Source organism: Hyla sarda, unplaced genomic scaffold, assembly GCF_029499605.1.
Source record: "Hyla sarda isolate aHylSar1 unplaced genomic scaffold, aHylSar1.hap1 scaffold_634, whole genome shotgun sequence".
NCBI classification, from domain to species: Eukaryota; Metazoa; Chordata; class Amphibia; order Anura; family Hylidae; genus Hyla; species Hyla sarda.
In genome coordinates, this window is record NW_026610649.1 from 40,237 (window position 1) to 50,295 (window position 10,059).

Sequence of the window (10,059 nt, forward strand, 5' to 3'; positions counted from 1 at the left end):
CTGGCCCAAAAATTATGGTTTATAAAAGGAGAGCAGCATTAGTGAAAAATACACATTTTGAACCCAAAAACCCATTTGAGTTTTTAAGTTCAAAATACAGGCCTACCTCCTCCCCTACAGCCTGCCTGTCCATCTCCAAAAATACCCTTTTTCAATAATTATACGCTCCTCCTTTGCATTGAAAAAAAGCAAACAGTAAAGTTGCCAGATGCGGCCATCCTTTCATCCATTTGTCCTTCTGCATCTATTTTCCCAAACCATGCACTCATACTATTATTATGTCGCCAAGTAATTAGACTACCTGGCCCAAAAATTATGGATTATAAAAGGGTAGCAGCATAAGGGAACATTACCGTATTTATCGGGGTGTACCACGCATCCGCTTATAACACACACCCTCATTTTATCAAGGATATTTGGGTAAAATAATTTTTTTACCCAAATATCCTTCATAAAATGAGGGTGCGTGTGTGTGCATGTGTATACCCCGATACACTGCTTCTCACCCCACAGAGCCCCCAGGAAAGGCAGGGGGAGAGAGGCCGTCGCTGCCTGCTTCTCTCCCTCTGCCTTTCCTGGGGTCTAGAGCCCTGCTACCGCCTCTTCTCTCCCCCTGCTATCGGCGCCGCTGCCCCTTCTCTTCCCCTGGCTATCGGTGCCGCTGTCCCATTGCCAGCGCCGATAGCCAGGGGGAGAGAAGCGGTGTCGGCAATGGGGCAGCTGAACCGATAGCCAGGGGGAGATAAGGGGCAGCGGCACCCATTGCCGTCGCCGCTGCCCCGTTGCCTCCCCCATCCCTAGTTGTATAATTACCTGTTGCCGGGGTCGGGTCCGCGCTGCTTCAGGCCTCCGGTGTGCGTCCCCTACATCATTGCTATGCGTTGCGAGACGCAATGACGAGTGATGTCACTCGTCATTGCGCCGCGCCATGCAGCGCATAGTAACGACGCAGGGGATGCACCACGGAGTCCTGAAGCAGCACTAACCCGACCCCAGCAACAGGTAATTATACAACCGGGGATGGGGGAGGCAACAGGGAAGCGGCGCCGGCAATGGGTGCCGCTGCCCCTTCTTTCTTTCTACCTCCTCCCCTACAGCCTGCCTGTCCATCTCCAAAAATACCCTTTTTAATAATTATACGCTCCTCCTTTGCATTGAAAAAAGCAAACAGTAAAGGTGCCAGATGCGGCCATCCTTTCATCCATTTGTCCTTCTGCATCTATTTTCCCAAACCATGCACTCATACTGTTATTATGTCGCCAAGTAATTAGACTACCTGGCCCAAAAATTATGGATTATAAAAGGATAGCAGCATAAGGGAAAAATACATATTTTGAACCCAAAAACCAATTTGAGTTTTTAACTTCAAAATACAGGCCTACCTCCTCCCCATCAGCCTGCCTGTCCATCTCCAAAAATACCCTTTTTTAATAATTATGCACTCTTCATTTGCTTTGGAAAAACAAACAGTTAAGTTGCCATATGCTGCTATCCTTTCATCGATTTGTGCTTCTACACCTATGTTCCCAAACCATCATACACTCATACTGTTTTCACTTTGCCCAGTTATCGGACAACCTGGCCCCAAAATTATGGATTATAAAAGGATAGCAGCATAAGGGAAAAATACACATTTTGAACCCAAAAACCCATTTGAGTTTTTAAGTTCAAAATACAGGCCTACCTCCTCCCCTACAGCCTGCCTGTCCATCTCCAAAAATAGCCTTTTAATAATTATACGCTCCTCCTTTGCATTGAAAAAAAGCAAACAGTAACGTTGCCAGATGCGGCCATCCTTTCATCCATTTGTCCTTCTGCATCTATTTTCCCAAACCACGCACTCATACTGTTATTATGTCGCCAAGTAATTAGACTACCTGGCCCAAAAATGATGGATTATAAAAGGATAGCAGCATAAGGGAAAAATACACATTTTGAACCCAAAAACCCATTTGAGTTTTTAAGTTCAAAATACAGGCCTACCTCCTCCCCTACAGCCTGCCTGTCCATCTCCAAAAATACCCTTTTTAATAATTATACGCTCCTCCTTTGCATTGAAAAAAAGCAAACAGTAAAGTTGCCAGATGCGGCCATCCTTTCATCCATTTGTCCTTCTGCATCTATTTTCCCAAACCATGCACTCATACTGTTATTATGTCGCCAAGTAATTAGACTACCTTGCCCAAAAATTATGGATTATAAAAGGATAGCAGCATTAGTGAAAAATACACATTTTGAACCCAAAAACCCATTTGAGTTTTTAAGTTCAAAATACAGGCCTACCTCCTCCCCTACAGCCTGCCTGTCCATCTCCAAAAATACGATTTTTAATAATTATACGCCTCTCCTTTGCATTGAAAAAAAGCAAACAGTAAAGTTGCCAGATGCGGCCATCCTTTCATCCATTTGTCCTTCTGCATCTATTTTCCCAAACCATGCACTCATACTGTTATTATGTCGCCAAGTTATTAGACTACCTGGCCCAAAAATTATGGATTATAAAAGGGTAGCAGCATAAGGGAACATTACCGTATTTATCGGGGTGTACCACGCATCCGCCTATAACACACACCCTCATTTTATCAAGGATATTTGGGTAAAAGAATTTTTTTACCCAAATATCCTTCATAAAATGAGGGTGCGTGTGTGTGCATGTGTATACCCCGATACACTGCTTCTCACCCCACAGAGCCCCCAGGAAAGGCAGGGGGAGAGAGGCCGTCGCTGCCTGCTTCTCTCCCCCTGCCTTTCCTGGGGTCTAGAGCCCTGCTACCGCCTCTTCTCTCCCCCCGCTATCGGCGCCGCTGCCCCTTCTCTCCCCCTGGCTATCGGTGCCGCTGTCCCATTGCCAGCGCCGATAGCCAGGGGGAGAGAAGCGGTGTCGGCAATGGGGCAGCTGCACCGATAGCCAGGGGGAGATAAGGGGCAGCGGCACCCATTGCCGTCGCCGCTGCCCCGTTGCCTCCCCCATCCCTAGTTGTATAATTACCTGTTGCCGGGGTCGGGTCCGCGCTGCTTCAGGCCTCCGGTGTGCGTCCCCTACATCATTGCTATGCGTTGCGCGACGCAATGACGAGTGATGTCACTCGTCATTGCGCCGCGCCATGCAGCACATAGCATTGACGCAGGGGATGCACTCCGGAGGCCTGAAGCAGCGCTGACCCGACCCCAGCAACAGGTAATTATACAACCGGGGATGGGGGAGGCAACAGGGAAGCGGCGCCGGCAATGGGTGCCGCTGCCCCTTCTTTCTTTCTTTCTACCTCCTCCCCTACAGCCTGCCTGTCCATCTCCAAAAATACCCTTTTTAATAATTATACGCTCCTCCTTTGCATTGAAAAAAAGCAAACAGTAAAGTTGCCAAATGCGGCCATCCTTTCATCCATTTGTCCTTCTGCATCTATTTTCCCAAACCATGCACTCATACTGTTATTATGTCGCCAAGTAATTAGACTACCTGGCCCAAAAATTATGGATTATAAAAGGATAGCAGCATAAGGGAAAAATACATATTTTGAACCCAAAAACCCATTTGAGTTTTTAAGTTCAAAATACAGGCCTACCTCCTCCCCATCAGCCTGCCTGTCCATCTCCAAAAATACCCTTTTTTAATAATTATGCACTCTTCATTTGCTTTGGAAAAACAAACAGTTAAGTTGCCATATGCTGCTATCCTTTCATCGATTTGTGCTTCTACACCTATGTTCCCAAACCATCATACACTCATACTGTTTTCACTTTGCCCAGTTATCGGACAACCTGGCCCCAAAATTATGGATTATAAAAGGATAGCAGCATAAGGGAAAAATACACATTTTGAACCCAAAAACCCATTTGAGTTTTTAAGTTCAAAATACAGGCCTACCTCCTCCCCTACAGCCTGCCTGTCCATCTCCAAAAATAGCCTTTTAATAATTATACGCTCCTCCTTTGCATTGAAAAAAAGCAAACAGTAAAGTTGCCAGATGCGGCCATCCTTTCATCCATTTGTCCTTCTGCATCTATTTTCCCAAACCACGCACTCATACTGTTATTATGTCGCCAAGTAATTAGACTACCTGGCCCAAAAATGATGGATTATAAAAGGATAGCAGCATAAGGGAAAAATAAACATTTTGAACCCAAAAACCCATTTGAGTTTTTAAGTTCAAAATACAGGCCTACCTCCTCCCCTACAGCCTGCCTGTCCATCTCCAAAAATACCCTTTTTAATAATTATACGCTCCTCCTTTGCATTGAAAAAAAGCAAACAGTAAAGTTGCCAGATGCGGCCATCCTTTCATCCATTTGTCCTTCTGCATCTATTTTCCCAAACCATGCACTCATACTGTTATTATGTCGCCAAGTAATTAGACTACCTTGCCCAAATATTATGGATTATAAAAGGATAGCAGCATTAGTGAAAAATACACATTTTGAACCCAAAAACCCATTTGAGTTTTTAAGTTCAAAATACAGGCCTACCTCCTCCCCTACAGCCTGCCTGTCCATCTCCAAAAATACCCTTTTTAATAATTATACGCTCCTCCTTTGCATTGAAAAAAAGCAAACAGTAAAGTTGCCAGATGCGGCCATCCTTTCATCCATTTGTCCTTCTGCATCTATTTTCCCAAACCATGCACTCATACTGTTATTATGTCGCCAAGTAATTAGACTACCCTGCCCAAAAATTATGGATTATAAAAGGATAGCAGCATTAGTGAAAAAAAACACATTTTGAACCCAAAAACCCATTTGAGTTTTTAAGTTCAAAATACAGGCCTACCTCCTCCCCTACAGCCTGCCTGTCCATCTCCAAAAATACAATTTTTAATAATTATATGCTCCTCCTTTGCATTGAAAAAAAGCAAACAGTAAAGTTGCCAGATGCGGCCATCCTTTCATCCATTTGTCCTTCTGCACCTATTTTCCCAAACCACACACTCATACTGTTATTATGTCGCCAAGTAATTAGACTACCTGGCCCAAAAATTATGGATTATAAAAGGATAGCAGCATAAGGGAAAAATACACATTTTGAACCCAAAAACCCATTTGAGTTTTTAAGTTCAAAATACAGGCCTACCTCCTCCCCTACAGCCTGCCTGTCCATCTCCAAAAATACCCATTTTTAATAATTATGCACTCTTCATTTGCTTTGGAAAAACAAACAGTTAAGTTGCCATATGCTGCTATCCTTTCATCGATTTGTGCTTCTACACCTATGTTCCCAAACCATCATACACTCATACTGTTTTCACTTTGCCAAGTTATCGGACAACCTGGCCCCAAAATTATGGATTATAAAAGGATAGCAGCATAAGGGAAAAATACACATTTTGAACTCAAAAACCCATTTGAGTTTTTAAGTTCAAAATACAGGCCTACCTCCTCCCCTACAGCCTGCCTGTCCATCTCCAAAAATAGCCTTTTAATAATTATACGCTCCTCCTTTGCATTGAAAAAAAGCAAACAGTAAAGTTGCCAGATGCGGCCATCCTTTCATCCATTTGTCCTTCTGCATCTATTTTCCCAAACCACGCACTCATACTGTTATTATGTCTCCAAGTAATTAGACTACCTGGCCCAAACATTATGAATTATAAAAGGATAGCAGCATTAGTGAAAAAAACACATTTTGAACCCAAAAACCCATTTGAGTTTTTAAGTTCAAAATACAGGCCTACCTCCTCCCCTACAGCCTGCCTGTCCATCTCCAAAAATACAATTTTTAATAATTATATGCTCCTCCTTTGCATTGAAAAAAAGCAAACAGTAAAGTTGCCAGATGCGGCCATCCTTTCATCCATTTGTCCTTCTGCACCTATTTTCCCAAACCACACACTCATACTGTTATTATGTCGCCAAGTAATTAGACTACCTGGCCCAAAAATTATGGATTATAAAAGGATAGCAGCATAAGGGAAAAATACACATTTTGAACCCAAAAACCCATTTGAGTTTTTAAGTTCAAAATACAGGCCTACCTCCTCCCCTACAGCCTGCCTGTCCATCTCCAAAAATACCCATTTTTAATAATTATGCACTCTTCATTTGCTTTGGAAAAACAAACAGTTAAGTTGCCATATGCTGCTATCCTTTCATCGATTTGTGCTTCTACACCTATGTTCCCAAACCATCATACACTCATACTGTTTTCACTTTGCCAAGTTATCGGACAACCTGGCCCCAAAATTATGGATTATAAAAGGATAGCAGCATAAGGGAAAAATACACATTTTGAACTCAAAAACCCATTTGAGTTTTTAAGTTCAAAATACAGGCCTACCTCCTCCCCTACAGCCTGCCTGTCCATCTCCAAAAATAGCCTTTTAATAATTATACGCTCCTCCTTTGCATTGAAAAAAAGCAAACAGTAAAGTTGCCAGATGCGGCCATCCTTTCATCCATTTGTCCTTCTGCATCTATTTTCCCAAACCACGCACTCATACTGTTATTATGTCTCCAAGTAATTAGACTACCTGGCCCAAACATTATGAATTATAAAAGGATAGCAGCATTAGTGAAAAAAACACATTTTGAACCCAAAAACCCATTTGAGTTTTTAAGTTCAAAATACAGGCCTACCTCCTCCCCTACAGCCTGCCTGTCCATCTCCAAAAATACAATTTTTAATAATTATACGCCTCTCCTTTGCATTGAAAAAAAGCAAACAGTAAAGTTGCCAGATGCGGCCATCCTTTCATCCATTTGTCCTTCTGCATCTATTTTCCCAAACCATGCACTCATACTGTTATTATGTCGCCAAGTAATTAGACTACCTGGCCCAAAAATTATGGTTTATAAAAGGATAGCAGCATTAGTGAAAAATACACATTTTGAACCCAAAAACCCATTTGAGTTTTTAAGTTCAAAATACAGGCCTACCTCCTCCCCTACAGCCTGCCTGTCCATCTCCAAAAATACCCTTTTAATAATTATACGCTCCTCCTTTGCATTGAAAAAAAGCAAACAGTAAAGTTGCCAGATGCGGCCATCCTTTCATCCATTTGTCCTTCTGCATCTATTTTCCCAAACCATGCACTCATACTGTTATTATGTCGCCAAGTAATTAGACTACCTGGCCCAAAAATGATGGATTATAAAAGGATAGCAGCATAAGGGAAAAATACACATTTTGAACCCAAAAACCCATTTGAGTTTTTAAGTTCAAAATACAGGCCTACCTCCTCCCCTACAGCCTGCCTGTCCATCTCCAAAAATAGCCTTTTAATAATTATATGCTCCTCCTTTGCATTGAAAAAAAGCAAACAGTAACGTTGCCAGATGCGGCCATCCTTTCATCCATTTGTCCTTCTGCATCTATTTTCCCAAACCACGCACTCATACTGTTATTATGTCGCCAAGTAATTAGACTACCTGGCCCAAAAATGATGGATTATAAAAGGATAGCAGCATAAGGGAAAAATACACATTTTGAACCCAAAAACCCATTTGAGTTTTTAAGTTCAAAATACAGGCCTACCTCCTCCCCTACAGCCTGCCTGTCCATCTCCAAAAATACCCTTTTTAATAATTATACGCTCCTCCTTTGCATTGAAAAAAAGCAAACAGTAAAGTTGCCAGATGCGGCCATCCTTTCATCCATTTGTCCTTCTGCATCTATTTTCCCAAACCATGCACTCATACTGTTATTATGTCGCCAAGTAATAAGACTACCTGGAACAAAATTATGGATTATAAAAGGATAGCAGCATTAGTGAAAAATACATATTTTGAACCCAAAAACCCATTTGAGTTTTTAAGTTCAAAATACAGGCCTACCTCCTTCCCGACAGTCTGCCTGTCCATCTCCAAAAATACGATTTTTAATAATTATACGCTTCTCCTTTGCATTGAAAAAAAGCAAACAGTAAAGTTGCAAGATGCGGCCATCCTTTCATCCATTTGTCCTTCTGCATCTATTTTCCCAAACCATGCACTCATACTGTTATTATGTCGCCAAGTAATTAGACTACCTGGAACAAAAATTATGGATTATAAAAGGATAGCAGCATTAGTGAAAAAAAACACATTTTGAACCCAAAAACCCATTTGAGTTTTTAAGTTCAAAATACAGGCCTACCTCCTCCCCTACAGCCTGCCTGTCCATCTCCAAAAATACCATTTTTAATAATTATACGCTCCTCCTTTGCATTGAAAAAAAGCAAACAGTAAAGTTGCCAGATGCGGCCATCCTTTCATCCATTTGTCCTTCTGCATCTATTTTCCCAAACCATGCACTCATACTGTTATTATGTCGCCAAGTAATTAGACTACCTGGAACAAAAATTATGGATTATAAAAGGATAGCAGCATTAGTGAAAAATACACATTTTGAACCCAAAAACCCATTTGAGTTTTTAAGTTCAAAATGCAGGCCTACCTCCTCCCCTACAGCCTGCCTGTCCATCTCCAAAAATACGATTTTTAATAATTATACGCTTCTCCTTTGCATTGAAAAAAAGCAAACAGTAAAGTTGCCAGATGCGGCCATCCTTTCATCCATTTGTCCTTCTGCATCTATTTTCCCAAACCATGCACTCATACTGTTATTATGTCGCCAAGTAATTAGACTACCTTGCCCAAAAATTATGGATTATAAAAGGGTAGCAGCATAAGGGAACATTATCGTATTTATCGGGTGTACCACGCATCCGCCTATAACACACACCCTCATTTTATCAAGGATATTTGGGTAAAAGAATTTTTTTACCCAAATATCCTTCATAAAATGAGGGTGCGTGTGTGTGCATGTGTATACCCCGATACACTGCTTCTCACCCCACAGAGCCCCCAGGAAAGGCAGGGGGAGAGAGGCCGTCGCTGCCTGCTTCTCTCCCCCTGCCTTTCCTGGGGTCTAGAGCCCTGCTACCGCCGCTTCTCTCCCCTGCTATCGGCGCCGCTGCCCCTTCTCTCCCCCTGGCTATCGGTGCCGCTGTCCCATTGCCAGCGCCGATAGCCAGGGGGAGAGAAGCGGTGTCGGCAATGGGGCAGCTGCACCGATAGCCAGGGGGAGATAAGGGGCAGCGGCACCCATTGCCGTCGCCGCTGCCCCGTTGCCTCCCCCATCCCTAGTTGTATAATTACCTGTTGCCGGGGTCGGGTCCGCGCTGCTTCAGGCCTCCGGTGTGCGTCCCCTACATCATTGCTATGCGTTGCGCGACGCAATGACGAGTGATGTCACTCGTCATTGCGCCGCGCCATGCAGCGCATAGCATTGACGCAGGGGATGCACTCCGGAGGCCTGAAGCAGCGCTGACCCGACCCCAGCAACAGGTAATTATACAACCGGGGATGGGGGAGGCAACAGGGAAGCGGCGCCGGCAATGGGTGCCGCTGCCCCTTCTTTCTTTCTTTCTACCTCCTCCCCTACAGCCTGCCTGTCCATCTCCAAAAATACCCTTTTTAATAATTATACGCTCCTCCTTTGCATTGAAAAAAAGCAAACAGTAAAGGTGCCAGATGCGGCCATCCTTTCATCCATTTGTCCTTCTGCATCTATTTTCCCAAACCATGCTCTCATACTGTTATTATGTCGCCAAGTAATTAGACTACCTGGCCCAAAAATTATGGATTATAAAAGGATAGCAGCATAAGGGAAAAATACATATTTTGAACCCAAAAACCCATTTGAGTTTTTAAGTTCAAAATACAGGCCTACCTCCTCCCCATCAGCCTGCCTGTCCATCTCCAAAAATACCCTTTTTTAATAATTATGCACTCTTCATTTGCTTTGGAAAAACAAACAGTTAAGTTGCCATATGCTGCTATCCTTTCATCGATTTGTGCTTCTACACCTATGTTCCCCAACCATCATACACTCATACTGTTTTCACTTTGCCCAGTTATCGGACAACCTGGCCCCAAAATTATGGATTATAAAAGGATAGCAGCATAAGGGAAAAATACACATTTTGAACCCAAAAACCCATTTGAGTTTTTAAGTTCAAAATACAGGCCTACCTCCTCCTCTACAGCCTGCCTGTCCATCTCCAAAAATACCCTTTTTAATAATTATACGCTCCTCCTTTGCATTGAAAAAAAGCAAACAGTAAAGTTGCCAAATGCGGCCATCCT